We start from the raw sequence: 23,194 nt of genomic DNA, 5'->3' as shown, positions 1-23,194 counted from the left end.
AAAATATGTACCCCAGAATGGTACCAATAAAAACTACATCTCGTCTCGCTAAAAATAAGCCCTCACAGAGCTCCGTCCGTGGAAAAATAAAACAGTTATAGGACTTTGAATGCAGCGATTTTAGAAAAAAATAATTTCCAAAAAAAGGGTTTTTATTGTGGAAAAACCTAAAAAAAAATATAAGAATTTTGGTATCGCTGTAACCATACCGGCCCGCAGAAAAAATGTATCGTGTCATTTATGCTGCATGATTAACGCTTAAAAAAAAAAATCTATGGCAGAATTGATGCGTTTTCTCTCCCTACAATCATAAAAAAAAGTAATAAAAGTTTTACAATATTGTCTATGTACCCAAAAATGGTACCAATAAAAACTACAGTTCGCCACGCAAAAAACAATCCCTTATACGGCCGCGTCAACGGAAAAATAAAAAAGTTATGGCTTTTGAAAAATGGAGATGAAAATCTACCAAAAATTATTTGGTCCTCAACTCCAAAATAGGCCATGTCCTTAAGGGGTTAATGGCATCATTATTGGGTACGTATAACGCATTCTTGAACTTTTATCAAATTTGGGATTTTTAAAAATTTTTTTTTTAGACCCTTTTCGATTGTAGAATAAATTACTAGTATTCTCCGGCTCAGCTAATTTCCAGTGATATTACCCCCATTGTGCCACAGGGCAAAACTGTACGTCCTGGCAGGGAGCTACTTAGCGCAACAGGACGTCCACTTACGCCCTGGGGATAGTGCGGGATCAGTAGACATCCGGTGCTATCTGGCAACAAGAGCCGGCTATCACCAATAGCCAGCCTCCCCTTGCAACAGCGGGAGTGCATCGGGACAGCAACACCCATTGTTAACACTTTCCCTGCCGCAATCTACGTAGATGGCGGCATGTAAAGGGCTCACAGAGGGAGCGCGCTCCCGCTGTAACTTCATCACACTCTCGCGATGCAATCGCAGAGAGCCCAACGGGTTGCCATGGCAACGAGGCACCAGATACAGGCGTCCTGCTTTGCCATTGCCTTTGATCGCTATTACAAGCGATAGGGCATTGCAGGACAGAAGTCCTGCAATGCGTTATCATAGTGATCAAAGCTGCTATTGTACAAGTCCCCTACAGCAGGGGTCCCCAACTCCAGTCCTCAGGGACCCCCAACAGGTCATGCTTTCAGGATATCCTATGGTAAGAACACCTTTGGCAATGTCTGAGGCACCTGCAATAATTACATCACTTGTGCAACACTGAGGGAATCCAGAAAACATGACCTGTTGGCGGTCCCTGAGGACTGGAGTTGGGGAACACTGACCTACAGGGACATAAAAAGTGTTTAAAGAGAAGTGTAAAAGAAAAAATGTAAAAAACTTTTTGTGCTTTTTCCCATATTAGCATAAAAAAATAACAAACCCACATATTTGCTATCGCCGTATCCGTAACAACGCGTACAATAAGTTGAACACTTTATCCTGCACGACAAAAAGCATGAAAAAAACTGAGGCACAAAGCTTATTTTTTTTATTTTGCCTCCCAAAAAACGCAATAAAAGTGATGAAAAAATCCGTATGTACCCCAAAATGGTACCAGTAAAAACTGCTGCTCGTCTCGCAAAAAATAAGCCCTCACCGAGCTCCGTCCATGGAAAAATTAAAAAGTTATAGGACTTTGAATGCCGCGATTTAGAAAAAGAAAATAATTTCCAAAAGAGGGTTTTTATTGCGGAAAAGTGGAAAAAGAAAAAAAAAAGTTTTGGTATCATCGTAATCGTTACGGCCCGTGGAAAAAATGTTTTGTGTCATTTATGCTGCATGATTAACGCTGTAAGAAACCCAACCAAAAAAATCTATAGCAGAATTGATGCGCTTTGAATTTGTATTTTTTATACTTACTTTTCAGTCGCTGCATTCCAGGAGACATTATGTTTTTTATTTTTCCATCAATGGATCCTCTGAGTGCTTGTTTTTCTTTTTTGTTTTTTTGCCGGAAAGGAGACTCTAGTACCCTGTTGTACCGCCTCTAGCTATGATACAAGGTATGATACAGGCGGGCATGGAGACTCTAGTACCCTGTTGTACCACCTCTAGCTTGAATACAAGATGTGATACGGGCTGGCATGGTGGCTTAGTACTCTGTTGTACCGCCTCTAGCTTGGATACAAGATGCAATATGGATGGGCATGGAGGCTCTAGTACCCTGTTGTACTACCTCTAGCTGGGATACAGCATGTGATACAGTGGGCATGGAGGCTCTAGTACCCTGTTGTACTGCCTTTCTTTAGGTGTTTAGCGCCGGTCCGCGGCACCGGCGGGAAGTTTTGTTCTAAACACAAGGCCCGCTGCCTCGTGTCATGTGCGGCGTGCCGCTCACCACTGAAGCGATTACCAGCTCGGTTGCCGCAGCTCCCCGCTGGTAATCGCGCTATTCCCACTGATCCGGCGCACACTGATGTCAGTGTGCAGCCAGGATCCTCCTCCCCGAGTCCCCTGCTCATTAGTTCCGCAGGAGAGGACTCGCGGAGGAAGCATGCCAGGCTACACACTGACTACAGTGTGCGCCGGCTCAGGGCAATTAGAGAGGGAGCGACGCTGACAGCAGGGAGGAGGTAAGTATATGGGTTGGGGGGGTGCTTATTACTAGGGGGGGCTGTTTATTTCTGAGAGGTGGTGGCTGCCTATTACTGGGGTGGGGAGTGCTTATTACTGTGGAGGGGGCTGCCTACTACTGTGAGGGCTGCTTATTACTGAGGAGTGGGGGCTTCCTATTACTGGGGGGGGGATAAATTATATGCTGCCCTATGTGTGTGCTTGGGGGGGGGGGGAAGATAAATTTTTGCTGCCCTATGTGTGCTGGGGGGGCGGGGGGAAATACATTATATACTGCCCTATGTGTGTGCTGCCAGGCTGGGGGGGGGGGATATATTATACTGCCCCCTTCATAACCCCACCCCATATAACCAAAGCCCCGCCCATGTTCCGCCCCACTCTGCCGGGCCTTGTAAAAATGGTCTTGCTTGAAGCCGGTCCCTAGTGCCAAAAAGGTTGGGGACCACTGCTCTAGATCATGCAAACTCGTGGGCTGTGGGAGTTGGCGTCCCAAATGGTCATATATATGTTCTATTGGTGATTAATCTGATGACCCACACCCTCACTTGGACGTCCGTGCTTTCGACCCTTACCCCTACTCCTCATCATGGCGGATTAAGAATAGAGCAGGGCCCAAATTAATTAGCCGACTGTACAGCACTGACAACTATGGCTTAATTCACCGCACACAGAGACTTGTAGATAGCGGAATGCTATGCTGTGACTTGAAAAAATTAACCCGCTGTCTTGCGCTGATACCTAGGGGTAATTTACTGCTCGCAGAGATTTGTAGATAATAGAGGCTGTATGGAGTGGGAGAAGATTCTAAAGCCAGTGGATAGTGCTGGTAACTGTGGCTATCTCAACCCCACCAAGAAAAGGGTATGGTGAGACGCTCTGCACAGCGGCAGAGCTGAAATATTTTGCAGTGGCCCAGGAAATATTACAGTACTGTTTAGCGGTGAGACCTCTGTCTAATGCACTGCAGACACAGAACGGTATAACTGAAGTTGTTTGCAGTAGGCTAGGAAATGTTAGCCTGGGTTCACACAGGGCGGATTTGCTGCGGTTTTGCCGCGGATTGCCGTTGCATATCCGCACTGCGGCAAAACCGCTGCCTTTGCAGTGCAATGCAGCACAAATGAGTTTTGCAAAAAAGCTGTTCTCACAGGGCGGATTTTTTCCGCACAGCCGCAGTGCGTAAATGCAACTGCGGTGCGTTTTTCAAAGATGCAGCAAGTCCACTCTTCTGTCTTTTCCGCAGCACTTTTTTCCATAGACCTCTATGGACGCAGCAAAATCCCTACCAAAATACTCGGCAAAAACTTTTTTAAAACTGTGGAAAAAAATGCTTGCGGATTTTTCCACAGGAAAATCCGCAAGCCAAAATTAACCTTTGAAGCGGTTTTGCCGCAGAAGCATTTCTTCTGCGGCCAAACCGCAACGGAAAAACTGCGGCAAATCCGCCCTGTGTGAACCCAGCCTTAGAGTGCAGTTTCATGGTGAGAGCTGGTTGTACGGCACTGCAGGCTGAGAAGGCTATTACGGAAAGACTGGGAACAGGCCTAGATGCGTAATACAAAAGTTGGTGCACTACTGCTCCCAGCCAGCCACAATTGTAAAGTACACGGATCAGATGTAGCCCTAAGAAGGACCGTTGGGGTTCTTGTACGGAGGATGAGGACTGTATAACTTTCCCTATAGAAGCAGCTCTGTCCCTAAACTCTGCGTTATGCACTGCAGGCTGAGAACGCTATAACTGCAAGGCTGGGAACAGGCCTAGATGCGTAATACAAAACTTGATGCACTACTGCTACCAGCCAGCCACAACTATAATGCACACGGTCAGATGTAGCCCTAAGAAGGACCGTTGGGGTTCTTGCACAGAGGATCAGGAGTACTGTAAAACTTTCCCTGTATAGGCAGCTCCGTCCCTAAACTCTGCGTAATACACTGCAGACTGAGAACGCTAAAGTTGAAATGGCCTGCACAGCCCGAGATGGTTAAAAAAAAATAAATTGGTGCACTACTGCTCCCAGCCAGCAACAACAGTAATGCAGACGATGTGGAGTAGCCCTAAGAAGGACCGTTGGGGTTCTTGACGACAGGATCCTACTCTAACACTGTCCCTATATCAGCAGCAGCACTTTCCCTAACCCCTGCCAGCATGCGTCTGAGGCGAGCCGCGGGCGGGACCAGTTTAAGTACTCGGCGGTCACCTGATCGGCCCAGCCACTCACTACTGGGGGAAGGGGGGCACGTCACAGCAGGAAGTGGTAATGCCTTCTCTCTTTAATGGCTAGAAAATGGCGCTAAACATGCGAGGAAGGAAATGCAATTGACTCCAGTACCGCGTGGTGATCGTCTCGAGTAACGAGCATCTCGAGTACCCTAGTTCGCTCATCTCTAAACTAGATACAGCTGATATTGTTGTAATTATTCTGTATTCTGACAAAATAAAGCCAACATGTCATTTTAGCTACAGGTTGTTTACTGTAACCCCCCCCCCCCCCCCCCTTTACAAAAAATGGCAAACCTGAGGGTTTGTTTTTCATTTCAGCTCACTTAGAAATGTTTAAAAGCTTTTCAGTACATTATGTGGTACATTAAATGATATAATTGAAACATACAACTTGTCCAAAAAAATCAAGCCCTCAGGTGGATATGTTGCCGGACAAATAAATAAGGTATGTTTTTTTTTTTGTTTTTTTTTTTAATGGGGAGAAAGAAAAGAAAAATGTTAAACCAAAAATTGGCCGTTAAAAAACCCCTTTAAGGAAGGTCTCTTTACATATGGATGATAATCACTATCGTCCACATGTGCCACAACGCAAGAACGCAGATGAGGAGGGCATTGATGTCTATAGATGGCACAGCTATGTAGTGTATTAACTATGTTGGCTCATTGCCTCCCTCTAGTGTCTGCTTATTAAACTGCATTTGAAGGGATAATCCTACCCAACACATAATGTCATTGATGGCATATTATGTGATATCTGATGCTATGTGATATCCATGGATGTCTGCACCCCCCGGGTAACGGCTCAACTGTCCCTTTAGCTTTTTTCTCATAATAATGCTGGTGAATGCAGCTGCACTTCCTTTACAGCAAGGTGTGGGAATGGTAGGGGTCCCAACAGCGGACCCCTCACTAATCAGACAATGATGAGATATTCTATCAATATACCATCCGTGTGAACCTGCCTCCAATTCTGTCATATGGCACTGCTAACGTGGGCACCCCGTGGCTGGCACTGTGCTCTGATATTGTGAACGGGGCTGTTGTTGGGGTTGAACTGTTTACTGGGACACTATGGCTGCTACTCTTTATAGGGTCACTGTCAGGCATGTGTGACCGAGCTGTTCATAGGGGCACGCAAGCTGCCTGTGTACACTGTTTATGGGGGCACTCTATCTAGCACTATTAATGGGGGCGCTCTGTCTAGCACTATTTGTGGGGACACTCTATCTGATACTATTTATGAGGGCACTCTGTGTAGCACTCGGGTGGCATTCAGTATCTTGCCCTATTTATTGGGTCGCTCTCTATGGGTCACTATGAGGGCATTCTATCTGATACCATTTGGCACTATTTATGGCTTTTGCTCGTGATCAATATGTGGATTTAGATCTGTCAGTGGGCAAAATCCGCGTACTGAATGTCTGACACATTTTTTCTTGGATCCCCATGAAGAAGTAACATACAACTTTTTTTTCTTGAATACACGTCAAAAAACGTGCTCGCAAATTTTTCCCACTGATGGCTGCAGCCACGTGTGGATCCACGGCAAAAACTGCAGCAGAATGGAATTCCAGGTGGAATCCACCTTGTGAACATATCCTTACTGTCCCCTCATCTCACCATGAGTCACATTCATTACTGTCCCCTCATCTCACCATGAGTCACATTCATTACTGTCCCCTCATCTCCCCATATGTTACATTCATTACTGTCCCCTCATCTCCCCATATGTTACATTCATTACTGTCCCCTCATCTCCCCATATGTTACATTCATTACTGTCCCCTCATCTCCCCATATGTTACATTCATTACTGTCCCCTCATCTCACCATGAGTCACATTCATTACTGTCCCCTCATCTCCCCATATGTTACATTCCTTACTGTCCCCTCATCTCCCCATATGTTACATTCATTACTGTCCCCTCATCTCCCCATATGTTACATTCATTACTGTCCCCTCATCTCCCCATATGTTACATTCATTACTGTCCCCTCATCTCCCCATATGTTACATTCATTACTGTCCCCTCATCTCCCCATATGTTACATTCATTACCGTCCCCTCATCTCCCCATGTGTTACATTCATTACTGTCCCCTCATCTCCCCATGGGTCACATTCATTACCGTCCCCTCATCTCCCCATGTGTCACATTCATTACTGTCCCCTCATCTCCCCATATGTTACATTCATTACTGTCCCCTCATCTCCCCATGTGTCACATTCATTACTGTCCCCTCATCTCCCCATATGTTACATTCATTACTGTCCCCTCATCTCCCCATATGTTACATTCATTACTGTCCCCTCATCTCCCCATATGTTACATTCATTACTGTCCCCTCATCTCCCCATATGTTACATTCATTACTGTCCCCTCATCTCCCCATATGTTACATTCATTACCGTCCCCTCATCTCCCCATGTGTTACATTCATTACTGTCCCCTCATCTCCCCATGGGTCACATTCATTACCGTCCCCTCATCTCCCCATGTGTCACATTCATTACTGTCCCCTCATCTCCCCATATGTTACATTCATTACTGTCCCCTCATCTCCCCATGTGTCACATTCATTACTGTCCCCTCATCTCCCCATATGTTACATTCATTACTGTCCCCTCATCTCCCCATATGTTACATTCATTACTGTCCCCTCATCTCCCCATATGTTACATTCATTACTGTCCCCTCATCTCCCCATATGTTACATTCATTACTGTCCCCTCATCTCCCCATATGTTACATTCATTACCGTCCCCTCATCTCCCCATGTGTTACATTCATTACTGTCCCCTCATCTCCCCATGGGTCACATTCATTACCGTCCCCTCATCTCCCCATGTGTCACATTCATTACTGTCCCCTCATCTCCCCATATGTTACATTCATTACCGTCCCCTCATCTCCCCATATGTCACATTCATTACTGTCCCCTCATCTCCCCATATGTTACATTCATTACTGTCCCCTCATCTCCCCATGTGTCACATTCATTACCGTCCCCTCATCTCCCCATGTGTTACATTCATTACTGTCCCCTCATCTCCCCATGTGTCACATTCATTACCGTCCCCTCATCTCCCCATGTGTTACATTCATTACTGTCCCCTCATCTCCCCATGTGTCACATTCATTACCATCCCCTCATCTCCCTATGGGTCACATTCATTACTGTCCCCTCCTCTCACCATGTGTCACATTCATTACTGTCCCCTCATCTCCCAGTATGTCCCATCCATTACTAGGGTTGCCACCCTCCTGGTAAATGACCGGCCTGGACAGTAATTACATCTAGAGGCCGGTGCTGGTAATAATTTTTTACTGGCAATTTTAATTATGAGAAAAAATGATGTTATGGCGGGGTGGCAACTTGGACAAATGTTGGGAAAAAATAAGTAGCTGATTTTGTGCACAAATATAGCCAGCACTAAGACTTGTAACTTTTGGGATTTTTGCACCACACTCCACACTTTTAGAGAAGTGGGGGCACCTACTATATTTAGTAGAATTTACACCAGAGAACTGCCTCATAGCTGGTAACGATTTCTTCTTCTGGCACATGAGCCGCCCAAGACACTTGTATTAAGTGGCATAGACCTCTTACCCTTAATGCCACAGGACGTAAAGTTACATTACTGGTTACAGTTACTGGTCTTAATAAATCAGCCCCATAGTGTTTAAACATAGAAGAAAACCGTGTTGTGTCTCAGTCCAGCATGGAGAGGGTCCTGGAGCCGCTTGGGGAAGAGTTGGGAGGATACTCAACCCTCATTCCATCCCATGAATTACACCTGCTGCTCTGACTGACCAGGTGAGAAGAGCTGTCTCTTTCTAAGTCACCCCGCTTGCTGTAGTGTCGATGACATAAACCCCTTAACAACACAGGATGTAAGATTACGTCCTCCACGTTTGGGGTATCCATTGAGGGAGATCATGGGGTGATTCGCTTTCATACAGCGCAGGTGCCGGCTGTTTCTGACATCCACCTGCAACATCCATCGGCCAATGTTCCAGCGGGTCGTGCGGGTGTCATGGCAGCCTGGGGCCTTCTTGCAGGCCCCAGGGCTGTATTAGCAAAATGCCTATCAAACCATGCCTGAGGCATGGCTTGATAGGATGCCTGTTAGGCCTCAGTCAGACGGGCAATTTTTCGCACGATTTGCGCATGCGTCTGGCGATTTTTTTTTTTAAAACCATTGCTTTGCAATGGAATCGGACACACGAGCGCTTTTTATGCGCTCGTCCGATAAATTATAGAACAGAAATCGCAGATCGCACCTATCTGCGATCTGCGATTCCTGTTCTCTTCTCTATATGCGGTCAATGGGGCCGGCGGCAGCAGCGCCGACCCCATTGAGAACATATAGAAGACAAATCATTCTTCTCTGCCACAGCTGTAACAGCTGTGGCAGAGAAGAACGATGTTTGTCCATTGAATTCAATGGAGCTGGCAATACAGCCGGCTCCATTGAAAGCAATGGGCTGCCGGACAGCGCTGGATGAATTGTCGGAAAGGGCTTAAATATATAAGCCCTTCCCTGCAATTCATCCAGAAATGTGTTAAAATAAAAAAAATATATATACTCACCTTGTCCCAGGAGTCGGAGTTCAGCACGGCCGGCCTGCAGTGGGTGTGAAGGGGGTGTGACTCAAAGCTGCCCCTGATTGGCTCAGCGCTGAGCCAATCAGAGGCAGGTCTCACTCACACCCATTCATGAATGGGTGTGAGTGAGACCTGCCTCTGATTGGCTCAGGCTGAGCCAATCAGGGGCAGGTCTGACTCACACCCACTGCAGGGTCAAGGTAAGTATATATATTTTTTTTATTTTAACACATTTCTGGATGAATTGCAGGGAAGGGCTTATATATTTAAGCCCTTCCTGACAATTCATCCCGCGCTCGCCGGCAGCACATTGCTTTCATGGAGCCGGCTGTATTGCCGGCTCCATTGAATGCAATGCGCTGGACAGCTCCAGCCTGTTTCTAATGAAACGCGGCTAGGAGCAGCTTTTCGGGCGATTTTTGGGCATCGGTCACGCGATTTGCGGATGCGCATCCGTCATGCGATCCGCAAACCGCGCGAAAAAACGCCCGTGTGACTAAGGCCTTAGAATGCGGTATGATGTTCAGCGATCAAAACATCACTAGTTCTTGTTCCCTCGGGAGACTTAAAAAAAAAAAAAAATTTAATTTTAAAAAAGTTTTACTAATTATGAAAAAAAAACCGGTAATAAAAAGTAAAAAAAATCCTTTTGCTATTTTATAATAAAAGAATCGAAATAATAAAACAAGAATACATATTTCGTATCGCTGTGCCTGCAAAAGTCCGATCTATCAATGTAAAACATTATATACTCCGCATGGTGAACGTCGTCAGAAAAAAAAATAAAGAATGCCAGAATTGCACTTTTATGGTCACTTCGTCTCCAAGAAAAAAATGTAATAAAAAGTCATATGTACTCCAGAATGGTACCAACGAAAACTACAGGACATCTCGCAGAATATGAGATGTAGCATAACAATGTCAACGGAAAAACTAAAAAGTTATAGCTGTCAGAAAATGGCAGCAGATAGTAATTTTAAAAATGTATTAATAAAAGCAATACAACAACAAAAACTTGGTAAATTTGGTATCCTAGTAATCGTACTGACCCTTAAAATAAAGTTATCAGGTCATTTTTGTTGCAATGTTTACACCGTAGAAAGAAGACGCAATCAAAGATGGCGGAATTTAAAATAAAAGAGTTATGATTTTTTAAAATTGGGGAGGAAAAAACAAAAATGGGGGAAAAAAAGGTGACGGTCCCTAACCCCTTCCCTCTATATGACGTACATTTACATCATGCAGCATTGGGGTATTATGAAGAGAGATCATGGGGCGCCTGCTGTTTACTACAGCTGACACCCGCGGGCAATAGCTGCAATCAGCAGCACAGCCAATCGCGGTTTTTAACCCTTTAACGCCCCGTGTGAGATTGCAGGAAGCTGTGCTGGTGGCAGCCAGGGATGGATTGATAGGCTGCCTGTCAGATTGCAGTATGATGTAATGCCATGGCAGGAGCGATCAAGTTGTGGTCCTAAAAAAAAAAAAGTTAAAATCAGATCAATAAAGTTTTACTAATTGTGTAAAAAAAAAAAAAAATAATAAAAATTTAAATCACCCTCCTTTTGCCATATCTATAATAAAATCTAAATCATAAAACAAAAATACATAATTGGTATCGCTGCGTCTGTAAAAGTCTGATCTATTTACAGCGCATTATTTACAGCACACGGTGAACTTCGTCCGGAAAAAAAAAAAGAACATCAGAAATGCACTTTTTCAGTCACCATCTCCCAGAAAAAATGCAATAAAAAAGCGATCAAAAAGTCTTATGTATTCCGAAATGGTACGAACATAAACTACAGGATGTCTCGCCAGAAATGAGCCCATACTCAACTATGTCGATGGAAAAATAAAAACGTTTTTGCAGCAGAGAATAATTCTAAAAAATTAAATGTCTTGTATTTTTTTCTTAGTAGTACAGCAAAAAAACACTATAAAAGTTTGGTATAATAATAATAGTAGTGACTCATAGAATAAGGTTATTGTGTCATTTTTGTTGTAGCTAGAAACAGGATGCACTGAAAGATGGCGGAATGACGTGGGTTTTTTTGTTTGTTTTTTTTAAATTTTACTCCACTTAGAATTTTTTAAACATTTTTCAGTACCTTATAAGGTACATTAAATAGCACCATTGAAAAATACAACTCGTCCCGCAAAAAACAAGCCCTCATACATGGACAAATAAGGGAGATACAATTTTTTAAAAGGGGGGAGGAAGAAACAAAAGTAGAAAAAAAAGGCGCTGCATCATTAAGGGGTTAAAAGAGAATTATTTTTTTCCCTTTAACAAAAATATTCCATAGGGTGCGTTCAGACGCAGCTGCAGATTTACACCAACGTTACGGAAACGGTGCGGATTTCACCCTTTCCATAGAAGGGGTAAAGTCCGCTGCAGATCTGCACCAAGAATGATACGGAAATGATGCAGACTTTCCACTAGGTGTGAACGTTCCCATAAATGGATTCTAATTAGTGATCTTTATCTCTAGCACGTTCATATAGCAGTGCAGTAGTCGGTGTATGACTGGATACGCAGATAACATCACACTAACGTCTGTTTGTCATTCTTACAGGATGAAACATTTATCGTCTCTGACAATCTGCCCGCATCTCTGGCGCTCCATGCCATGCCATCTCTCTGAGCTCCGCCTGGATTATGTTCTGGCAGGTGGTCAGTCCTTTCAGTTGGTTTGGTTTTGGTGTATTTTTTGTTTCTTTTATAAGTGTAACATATTCCTGATAACAAGTAAATGTACTACGTTTGTCCCCCTTTGTGACTGCAAACTTCTTGCAAATTCGTGACTGGAAAACTCTGTAGCTTATCTCCCGCAGCCTCATTTTAGCACCCTTACTTTTTCCGGAACACATTAGGCCTCATGTCCTCGGAGCGGAATCCGACCCTGCTTACCCGTTCGGGTCTTCTGTGTGTCTGTCCGGATCTTCAATTTTCTTCACTGCAGATGTGTGCAGGAGCGCCGGCCATCGCACATGTGCAGTGGAGATTTTTTTTAACCCCTTCCCGCTGCAGGGCGTAAGTTTACGTCCTGGCAGCCTGGTACTTCCCGCAACAGGGCGTAAACTTACGTCCTGGAGATAGCGCTGGATCACATATGATCCAGCGCTATCCCGCAGCGGGAGCCGGCTGTCAGTCACAGCCGGCGTCTCGCTGCCACAGCGGGGGGACATCGGAGATGCGCCCGCCACTGTTAACCCCTTCCCTGCCGCGATCTAAGTAGATCGCGGCAGGGAAAGAGTTCACAGAGGGAGCGATGTCATCGCGAGAGCCCGGCCTGTCACCATGGCAACAGGACGCCAGACACTGGCATCCTGTATTGCCTATGCCTGAGATCGCTGTATGAGCGATAAGGCATGGGAGAGCAGTAGCTCTGCCATGCCTTATGACAGCGATCATCAGGGCAGTGGTTAAAGTCCCTCAGAGGGACACAAACAGTGTAAAAAAAAGAAAGATTTAAAAAATGAATTTAAAAAAAGTTAAAAAAAAGTAAAAAAAACATTTTTTATGCTTTTTCTCAGATTAGCATAAAAAAAGGTAAAAAAAAAATAAAACCCCACATATTTGGTATTGTCGCGTCCGTAACGATGCGTACAATAAGTTGCACATGCTTTTGACTGTGCACGGAAAAAAAAAACGCTAAAAAAAAAACGCTAAAAAACTGAGGCAAAATGCTCATTTTTAGCATTTTGCCTCACTAAAAAGCAATAAAAGTGATCAAAAAAGTCGTATGTACGCCAAAAACCAATAAAATTTACAGCTCGTCTCGCAAAAAATAAGCCCTCATAGAGCTCTGTACATCAAAAAATAAAAAAGTTACGGGACTTTGAATGCAGCAATTTAGAATAGAAAAAAGATTTCCAAAAAAAGGGTTTTTATTGCAGAAAAGTGGGAAAACCTAAAAAAAATGTTAGAATTTTGGTATCGTTGTAACCGTACCGGTCTGCAGAAAAAATGGAAAGTCTCATTTATGCTGCATGATTAACGGTGTAAAAAAAAAAAAAAAAATCTATGGCAGAATTGATGCGTTTTCTCTCTCTATCATTAAAAAAAAAAAAATTTACAATATAGTCTATGTACCCAAAATTGGCATCGATAAAAACTACAGTTCGCCACGCAAAAAACAAGCCCTCATACGGCCGCGTCGACGGAAAAATAAAAAAGTTATGGCTTTTGATAAACGGAGAAGAAAATCCGCCAAAAATTGTTGCGTCCTTAAGCCCAAAATACGCCATGTCATGAAGGGGTTAAACTCCTGCTTTACCGTGGGAACCGCACTGCAATGGAGCATGCTGCGACTTGTTTTCTGTGCTAAAAGGTCAGCAAAACAAATCTGCAGGCTTTTACCCCTTAGTGACGGCCCCATAGTGTTTTTACATCCTAGCTAAGTGGGCTTTAATCCTAGAGGATGTAAAAACATGCATCTTCTGAGGATTAAAGCCCCATGGGCTGTGGACGTGACAGCTCCATGTTGTCGGTTCCAGGGGGTAGCTGACAACATGGAGCAATCATGGGAGCCCCCACCCGGCAATGCAATCGGTGCTATCCGATGGATGGCGCCGATCGCAATAAGGTAAATAAAAAGTTAAAGTTTCAGCTCCCCTCACAGAATGTACCCATGAGGGAGGCTAAAACTACTCACCTCCATCCTGCGTGATGTCCGGCGACGATCTGGGCTGGAACGGACCCTCCGACTTCTTCTGCGCATGTGCGCCTTAGTTAAAATGGCGACGCATGCGCAGATAACCAGATCGCCATGGGGCATTTGAAATCTCCTGTTTTCCGGCTACTGAAGGTAGTCGGGAGGCAGGAGATGTTGCCGGGCTCCGTGATCGCCGCTATCCAATGGATAACGGCGATCATGAAAAAGTTGTAAAAAGTAAAATAAGCTAAAATTTCACCTCCCCTCATGGATCAGATCCATGGAAGAAGTTGAAAATACTCACCCTCATCCTCCATGATGTCCCCTGGCGGTATGGTCCTTCCAAGACCTCACGTCACCTTCTGCCCATGCGCGCGCCCGACATTTCTGTACAAAAGTGCCCTCCAGCTCTTACATTTAGAAGGGATACACAACCCACTTAGAAAGATGATAGGACATATTTTTATGTCTGCATCTTACCTAATTGCCAAACATTGGAAAAAAACAGTTGACCCCGACATTAGAAAACCTTCAAGACTTACTGACATTGCATGCCTGGATGGGGAAATTGATGGCAATTCATTCTAATTACTTGCCAAAATACGAGGATATGTGGAATGTATGGATATGAAAGTATGCTGGATAGACGTATAGAGAGTAGAGATGAGCGAGTATACTCGCTAACGCACATTACTCGAGCGAGTAGTGCCTTAGCCAAGTATCTTCCCGCTCGTCTCTAAAGATTCGGGGGCCGGCGCCGGTGACAGGTGAGTTGCGGCGGGGAGCGGGAGAGAAAGATCTCCCCTCCGCCGGCCCCCGAATCTTTAGACACGAAGAAGGAAGACTTCAGCAGCATTGAAGGTGCAAAATTGTAGGTAGTTTTTCCTCCATCACACACAAAAAGACAAGCAACGTTTCGGCCATCTTGGCCTTTCTCAAGCTTAATTACAGAGTGGTAACACCCACATATAAATAGTACAAGACAAAGAGTAACAGCCAATGAAACATATACACATCACAAATAATCCTCCCCTTCTCAGGTGAAATCTATTAGCTTCATACAAACATCATGACGAGTATGGTCCAGTGCCGCCCTCCATTCCACATAGTCCACCAATCAGAGATGCATATGCCGACATACCTCCTTCTTGGGGGTGGTCGTCATGAGAATGCATTAGGAGATAGATCGCTACGTCACACGTCGCATAAACGGCAACGCGTCACGTGGATGGTAACGTCATTACGTCCTTCTCAGACATCATATGAGCCGATATGTCTGCATAACGCAGACGCGGGATTTTGCATCAGCGGCCGCGAGACCACAACAGCGCGTCCCCGCATACCATGTAGAGAGTGCATGCGCCGATGTATCTTCATAGTACAGGCGTGGGACTTACACAGCAGCTGCGAGAGCTCGGCAGAGCCACATATGATGGATCAATTCAGCCTTAGCAGCAGTTCTCCACGGGGGAGTGCTGATAACATGGTTTCCTGATGGAGAACAAAGGATCTGAGCTCAGATAAGTGCCCTCTGGCTATTAACTGCATTCAGCTAAAGGCTTCATTTACACACTAAATAGCTATTAAGTAGCTGAGTGGCTACTTAATAGTTTATGCAAAATGATCGCTCAAAGCTGTCACTCAAACTGCTGTCTGAGCGATCATCGCTCCTTGTAAATGGGCCTTTATAGCTTTTCATAACAATCAGTACACTTGTGCCTATTGTAGACAGAAAAGTTGTGAACTAACTAAATTCTGCACATCTCCAAATTTTATACACCATTCACATAAATGAGGCCTGCTGTAGATAACCATACGTATAGCGTTTGTTGTATCAGTGCATATTGAAAAATTCTAAATTACAGGTTTTTTTTCTGCCATGAAACATTTAGGTGGAGAGAAAGCAGTCCCGGGTACTGGACAGGGGTATTACATGGACGTGTGTGGACTCAGAAAGGTGGCCACTTGTGGTACGCAGTGTATCCCAGCCCAGGGACAATGGAAAGTCGGTTGGAAAAGAGCACTCAGAAGAGGTTGGCAAAACGAAAGCTGCCCCATACTGTCCCAGAATCAATAAAGCGGAAAAAAGACACCATAAAGCAGGAGAATGAGGAGGTAGCCGGAGATGATGGCTCTCTACGTACAGATTGTACAAAAGACGGTGACATCCTGCAGGATTACTTCCAGTTGCACGTTAGTCTCAGTGAGCTCTACAGTTTATGGGGAGCGTCTGACCAGAACTTTCTGAAAGTAGCTTAGGAATTTTCAGGTAATATACATAATATAAAACCCTACATTTTTTACCTGTGTCATCCAGCCATAAATGCAGAAAACGTTATTAGGGACCTCTCACTCTATTTATAACTGAGAAATTTGGTATGTGGGCTAACTTAAATTCCCAGTCATGTTACAAGGCCTGTTAGCATTTTGTACATAGACTTCTAGGGAAGCTGCCTTCTAATAAGTGATGCTGCTGAGACATTATACCATTCTCCATTTGCATACCAAATTTCCCAGAGGAGCATTGCATGACCTATTAGTCTCCTTGTGCCTGCATGTCCTCCTCCACAAGGAGAAAGAGTACCTCTCCCGAATTACAGAAAAATGTAGTATTGAATTGAGAAAATACCCTTTAACTAACTAAAATGTTAATTTCAGTGTGTGTCTGCGTATTTACATACATATAATCTGTAATTGCCATTTGTCTGTCTTCCAGGAATTCGAGTTTTGCGTCAGGATCCTGTAGAATGCCTTTTTTCTTTCATCTGTACCTCCAACAACCACATCTCTCGCATCACTGGAATGATTGAGCGATTGTGCACTGCTCTGGGAAGAAGGCTATGCCAACTTGACACGGTGGAGTACTATTCATTCCCCACACTCCAGGCACTGGCAGGCAGGTAACATGGCAGTTTTCATTTGACTGGCTAAGCATACAAAAAAAAAATCAAGCACCTAGAAGGAATTGCTCTTTGCTGCAAAACTCGGCATGCAGTTACATCTCAGGCAGATATACAAATGATTAGAAATAACCTAGTGCAAAACAGCTTTAACATGTTAAAGAGTCTTTACACTCACAAATGAGCACTTAAAAAAAGAAATATCAGTCATTTAGAATCCACTTGGCAAATGACAAATGTATCAAAGTCTTCCGTAGTTTGCAATCATCAGAAAGTCACAGAATTTTTACACAAGTAGTGTGTTGCTCAAAAACGTTGAAAATTGTTGCTTTTCTACGCTTCTTACTCCACTTTTATAAACTGTCTAGAAAAGGAGGCTTGGGTGGGGTAAGATTTTTTTACAAACATTAAAGAAATGTGAGACTTTAAAAAAGTTGATACCTTATATGTTTTTTTTGTTAATATTAAAGGTCTTTTTGTAATTAAATGGGTTTTTTTGCAATTAAACTAACTTTTCCACTTTTTTAGATGCTTATTTAGTGCAGTGTAATATACTTTTGACAACACCTGATAATCGCATTTCTGGGTGCTGATGAGTGACAGGGGGAATCCCTTTCCCTGTCAACCACTTTCATGGTGTGATTGCTGTTTATCACAGCATGTAAGGAGTTAAACGGCAGGGTCAGAAGTTTCTCTGCACCTGGGCCTTTAGAGCAGGAGCCCTGCTGCCAGTAGACAGGTAAGCCCTGGCTCTTCCAAGTATGGGAACTCCATGCTGGCTTTAGGCTAAGCCAAGACCAAGCCTAAATGCCCATTTAGACACGACGATTATCGCTCAAAATTCGCTCAAAAGCTGCTCAAAATGTTCGCCCATCGTGCAGATTTCGTTAAGCTGTCGCTCATCAGAAAGACGATGATTAGCCTTATCAGGGATTCACAGCAGGATACAGCTGATACTATTGTTTCAGGCCCCTATTAACAGGCTCGGTATGAAGACCAGCTCTGTTCTCCATACCTGGCACGGAGCGCCCGGCTGTATAACTACCAGGCTCTCCGAGCCGAAAACCTCTGGATGCAGAAGACAAGCAGGGACAACCCACTTATCTTCTGCATCCTCCACTCCCAGCGCTGGGCTGTATGACAGCCGGGCACTGGAGCGGGGGAACAGCTGTATGCAGAAGGCAAGCAGGGACACCCCGCTTATCTTCTGCATCCTCCGCTAACAGCGCAAGGTGATCGCTCATCTTGCGCTGTAAATGACACCGATGATCGCTCAAAAGTCGCTTGAGCAACATCTTTTGAGTGATTATCGTTGTGTCTAAATAGGCCTTTAGGCCCCTTGGTGATAAACAGGTCTCTCAATATGAGGAAGTGGCATTGTGCGTGTATACAGATGTATGCGTATCGCTAGGGGGCTAAAAGGTATTTTCTAATGGGATTTTTGGTATATTTGTGTATAATTTTAGTATATGGATTGCATATTTGTGTATTGAAATATACAAATTTTATACTACTATATACCATTTGTAACGTACTGCAATTTAGTGTGATACTGCCGTCAATAAACCTATTTACCATAAGATAATGTTGGGTTGTTTTCTGTTATCGTTTACCTTATATTGTGCCTCAAATCACAACAAACTTCGTCCGCCTGCAGACGAGCGGGTCGGATCCGGCGGCGAGAATTCTCGCCGCGGGACCCGAGCGCCTGCAGAGACGAGCGCGTACTCACCCGCGCCCGGCAGCCCCGCCTCTTTCTTGTGCCGGCTGCCAGGCAGCCGGCGCATGCGCCGACCGGAGTCGGCGGCCGGGTGAGTGACGTTTCTGTGCGAGGCTCTGCAAGCCCCGCACAAAAATAGGACATGCTGCGGTTTGTTTGCCGCGCGAGATTTCGCGTGGCCAAACCGCGGCCGCCTGCATAGGAGTGCGTATTGTAATGCACTCCTATGCAGGCTTTCAGTGGCGGAAATCCCGCTGCGGGATTTCCGCCCGTGTGCAGGCGGCTTTCCCTATAGAGTGTTGTGACAATTTTTGGTAAAAATGGATTTCATGAGCCTAATAATATTCTAAGTTTGCTGTAGATGTTGCACTCCCATAAATAAGCTGCTTGGAGCGAATATGTTTGTTCTGAATATTCAGTACATCCCTGTTGGTGACAACAGTGTACCAGTGCTGACTGAAGGCTACTCTGCCCAATCGGCTGTATTCTTTCAAGCATTATTGCTTACTGAACATTAATAGTCTACACGGTTAAAGCCCATTTACACAGGACGAATGTCGAGCAAACTATGCCCGACACTCGTCCCCGCATACACTCGCTCCCGTGCTATCACACAGGAGCAAGTATCGCTGGCTGACAGAGCAGCCAGCAGGTGGGCGGAGAGGCTGCAGGAAATTTATCTCCTCGCTCTTCCCCCTGCCTTTTTCCATTCACATAACATAATGAACAGCTGCTATTTACACTGAATGATCATCGTTCAGCTCATCGTCCATGCAGAATAAGTGATGGACGATGAGCTGAACGCTGGTCGTTCAGTGTAGATACCAGCCATTCAGTATTGAACGTCCGCTGTGTTCAGTTAACGGAGAGGGGCGGGGGAGAGCAAGGAGAGTAATCTCCTTCTGCTGCCTCGCTGTGAGCCAACGATACTTGCTACTGTGCAGTAGCATGGGAGCGAGTATGTACGGGGACAAGTGTCAGGCATCGTTTGCCCGACATTTGTCTCGTGGAAGGGGGCCGTTACTCATTATTCTTATTTGCATATGCCAAGATATAAATGACTCCTAGTGTGCCAGATAGGTGTAAGATGCTAGAGTACTTTTATATATACTCAGCCAAATGTCCTATACTCTACTAAATTAGTTAAGCTGTTTCCTCTAGCCATGTGTTTCGATGCAAATACAAATGGTCGTGGTTATAGTAAATCCAAATGTATGAGGTTTTCTTGTGTTTTTGTTGCAGCTGATGACACTGAGGCAAAGTTACGAGATTTGGGTTTCGGTTACAGAGCAAAGTTTGTCAGTGAGAGTGCCAGGTCAATTTTACAGAAGCAAGATAGTGATTGGTTGGACACCCTTCGACTGGTTCCCTATGAGGAAGCAAAGTCTGCTTTATGTGCCCTGCCGGGGGTAGGAGGCAAAGTGGGTGTGATATTTTCACTTTAGAAGCTATGACCATTCAGCACAAGTAATAAAAATGGTTCTTGTTTGAACTAAAATTGTGTTACTTTGTTAACTTCAGTCTGTTCCCCAAATGCAATCCAAATGTTTGGGGACATTTGATCTAGTGGGGATTCCATCAGAATTGGTAGAAACATATCTACTATGCATGAGCAGCTTTAGCAAAATGTTCATGATGAAGTTAGCCCTTAACTGCACATATTATTACTAACCGGGCAATCACTGACACACAAAACTGCAGGCGTGCTTTAAAAACGCACCTCTTCAGGGAGGCATGCCATATTCCCTAAACCAAACCTCTCTGTAATCCACCTGATAACATGCTCCCTGTCCTACCGACTGCAGTTCCTGCTAGCCGCCATCACACCGCCCCTGCAGTCCTACTGATTCAGCCCCCACACGTATTGTCTGACCATTGTCTATGTGTATAGCATCCCACACTCTCCACCCCTCCATACCGTGCACATCTCCAGCCCCTTTACCTTCCGTATCCCCTTATTATCTGTAGTATGTAAGCTCGTTGGAGCAGAACTCTCACGCCTAGTGTCTCCATCAACTGGTTACTACATGTAACCGTGGTTACACGAAATGTGTTGGCACTATATAAATAAAGATTATTATTGTAACCTACTAAGTAGCTGAAAAGACTGGAATTGCCATCAGTAGTAGATTACAGTAATATTAGGCCTGATGCCCACAGCCAGGTCAGATTCTGACTGCAAAATATCGCAGCGGAATAATACCCGGCGCCCACCAAAGACCCTATACCCACCTCACCGAACCCACCGGAACTGTCTCATCTGGCACGCATGCACAGTGCAGTACATGACGCTCTGCGCTGTGACACGGATTCTTGCTGTACTTCCTCAGTGCTCACTGCAATAGGAGCCGTCCGTGCTATTTTTTTTTTTTCTGCACAGAATAGAACATACTGCGATTCTACCCTGCAAGCAGAAAATCGCAGTTGATTTCCCTCGTAGACAGGGGAGAATCGTTTACCACAGCATGTCTATGGATTGGCATTGCTGCAGAATTCGCGGCAGGTGGCTTACCACGAATTCTGCAGCGATAATCCGTCCGCTGGCATTCGGCCTTAAGGTACTATAATGATGGATCTCGCAGTTGTTCAGACTGCACTGTTAGTTCCAGAATACATGCTTCTATTTGAATTTGGTATATTTTTTTAGGTTGCAGATTGTGTTTGTTTGATGGCTCTAGATAAACCGGGGGCGGTACCTGTGGACACTCATGTATGGCAGATTGCAAAAAGAGACTATTTACCTCAGCTCGGTCATGGCAACAAGACTCTCACAGAGCGGGTTTACCGGGAAATTGGTATGAACATTCAAGAATTGTTGGGAAGATTTATGTCTTTCATGTCCATTTCCAATTTTTTGGGCAATGCAGATAGGAGTGAGGTACATGGCACAGAGGGTAGTTGGTTGGCAAGCTGACCTCTCAAGGACATTGATTTAGTGCCAAGTAGCAGCTGCAAAAACATAAGATTTTGTAATTTATAAAAAGAGAGACCGAGTGTAATATTGTTTCTATAAATCTCTTGTAAAACCACATCTTGAATGCAGGAGGAAAAGATATTTGTATGGTGTTTGCAGATAAATAGAGAAGATTAAGAAGTGAGTTGTCGGTTGTTGATACTGTCAGTCTTTGCTGACAGTGGAAGCCAGTTGACCGCTGCAGCCAGAGACTACAATGTCTTTGTTCCAAGCTCCTGGCATCTTGGTGCCCAGGATGTGAGCGTTGATGCCAGGAGAACAAGCAGTTGGCTCTGTTTAAATGCAGCAGTCACCTGGCTTCCGCCGTCAGCAGAGCCCGGGTTGTCGCGGAGGTCGTTACACACTTTTTTCTGAGGGCGAAGAGAGGGGAGAATCCTTTCTTTTGTTTTATTTTATGCCATGGGCATCTGTTCATAAATTTAGTCACCAGTCACTTCATTTTAGCTCATTGAAGCCACTAGTAAATGACTTCTCGCTCAGTATAAACAGGCAGCCTTTCATCTTTGAACAACTTCCTCTTCTCAGTGAACGGAGGTGGGTCAGCGTCGGGAAGAAATCTTTTCTGCGCTCTGTCTCTATTCACTCAATCGTCACTTCTGTGTGAAAGCATAGTCGTCCAGTGGAAAAGTACCCTAAGCTGCTCTCTGACATTCAGTGATGTATGATTGATCTGAGAAAGATTGAACTTGAAAGAAGTGTGTTTCTTATTTTCAGCCTAAGTAATTCTGTAACTATCTAATATGTCTTTTCATATTTCTTGCTTTTCAGGAGATTATTTTTGCAGTATTTGGGGTCCCTACGCTGGATGGGCTCAAGGAGTAAGTTTCATTTGCTTATAAGACTTCAATCACATATACAATTTTTGTGGCGGTTTGAGGTGGAGTTTTAGTGGCATTTTTGATGCAGTCTTTTGAGCCAAGACAAAAATGAGGGGATCCCAGGAATCTTAAGCAAGACGATCTTCGCTGGCGGGTCACAAAGAAGTTAGGGCTTCTCTGTGTCACCTTGCCTTTCAGAGGCAGGGAATCAGCAGGGGAGTTAGAGCAACCTGGATGTCCCTCCTCAGTGGAGTTCTGTCACCCTGCTAACCCTAAAAGTCCAAGGAATTCCAGGATTTGGAGGACCTGCAGCAGGAAGGTCTGCCTCCTATGGATACTAAGCTAAAACTGATTTAGCTTAGTGGCCACAGGAGGAATATAGCTGGTAGGAGGAGTTACCTCCTTTTTTGCTTAGTGTCTGCCTCCTAGTGGCAGGAGCTATACCATAAGGTCTTCGCTGTATCCTCCAATGAGAAAAATTGTCTACAGGTGCATAAAGTTGACATCTATTTATTTTCTTTAATCTACAAACATGTTGTGAAATGAGCCATACAGATGGGTCCTGAGTTCTTAGTTTTTTAGACTAATGGTGGAAAGTTCACTTTTAGATGCAAGGTGAATATGAATTTTGTGTACTGCCTAAATAACTGTCCTATTGATTAAAATGATATAAAACTTGTTTTTACAGTT

The 23,194-nt window shown here is 44.5% G+C and overlaps 1 pseudogene; it reads left to right on the top strand.

Moving 5' to 3' along the window:
* The first annotated feature begins 12,011 nt into the window (after nt 1-12,011).
* On the top strand, nt 12,012-22,508 carry LOC136571826 (N-glycosylase/DNA lyase-like; annotated as a pseudogene).
* The last annotated feature ends 686 nt before the right edge of the window (nt 22,509-23,194 follow it).

Source organism: Eleutherodactylus coqui, chromosome 6 (genome assembly GCF_035609145.1).
Source record: "Eleutherodactylus coqui strain aEleCoq1 chromosome 6, aEleCoq1.hap1, whole genome shotgun sequence".
NCBI lineage: Eukaryota > Metazoa > Chordata > Amphibia > Anura > Eleutherodactylidae > Eleutherodactylus > Eleutherodactylus coqui.
The sequence above is the reverse complement of the archived record's forward strand: the minus strand, read 5'-3'. Positions and strand labels throughout refer to the sequence as shown.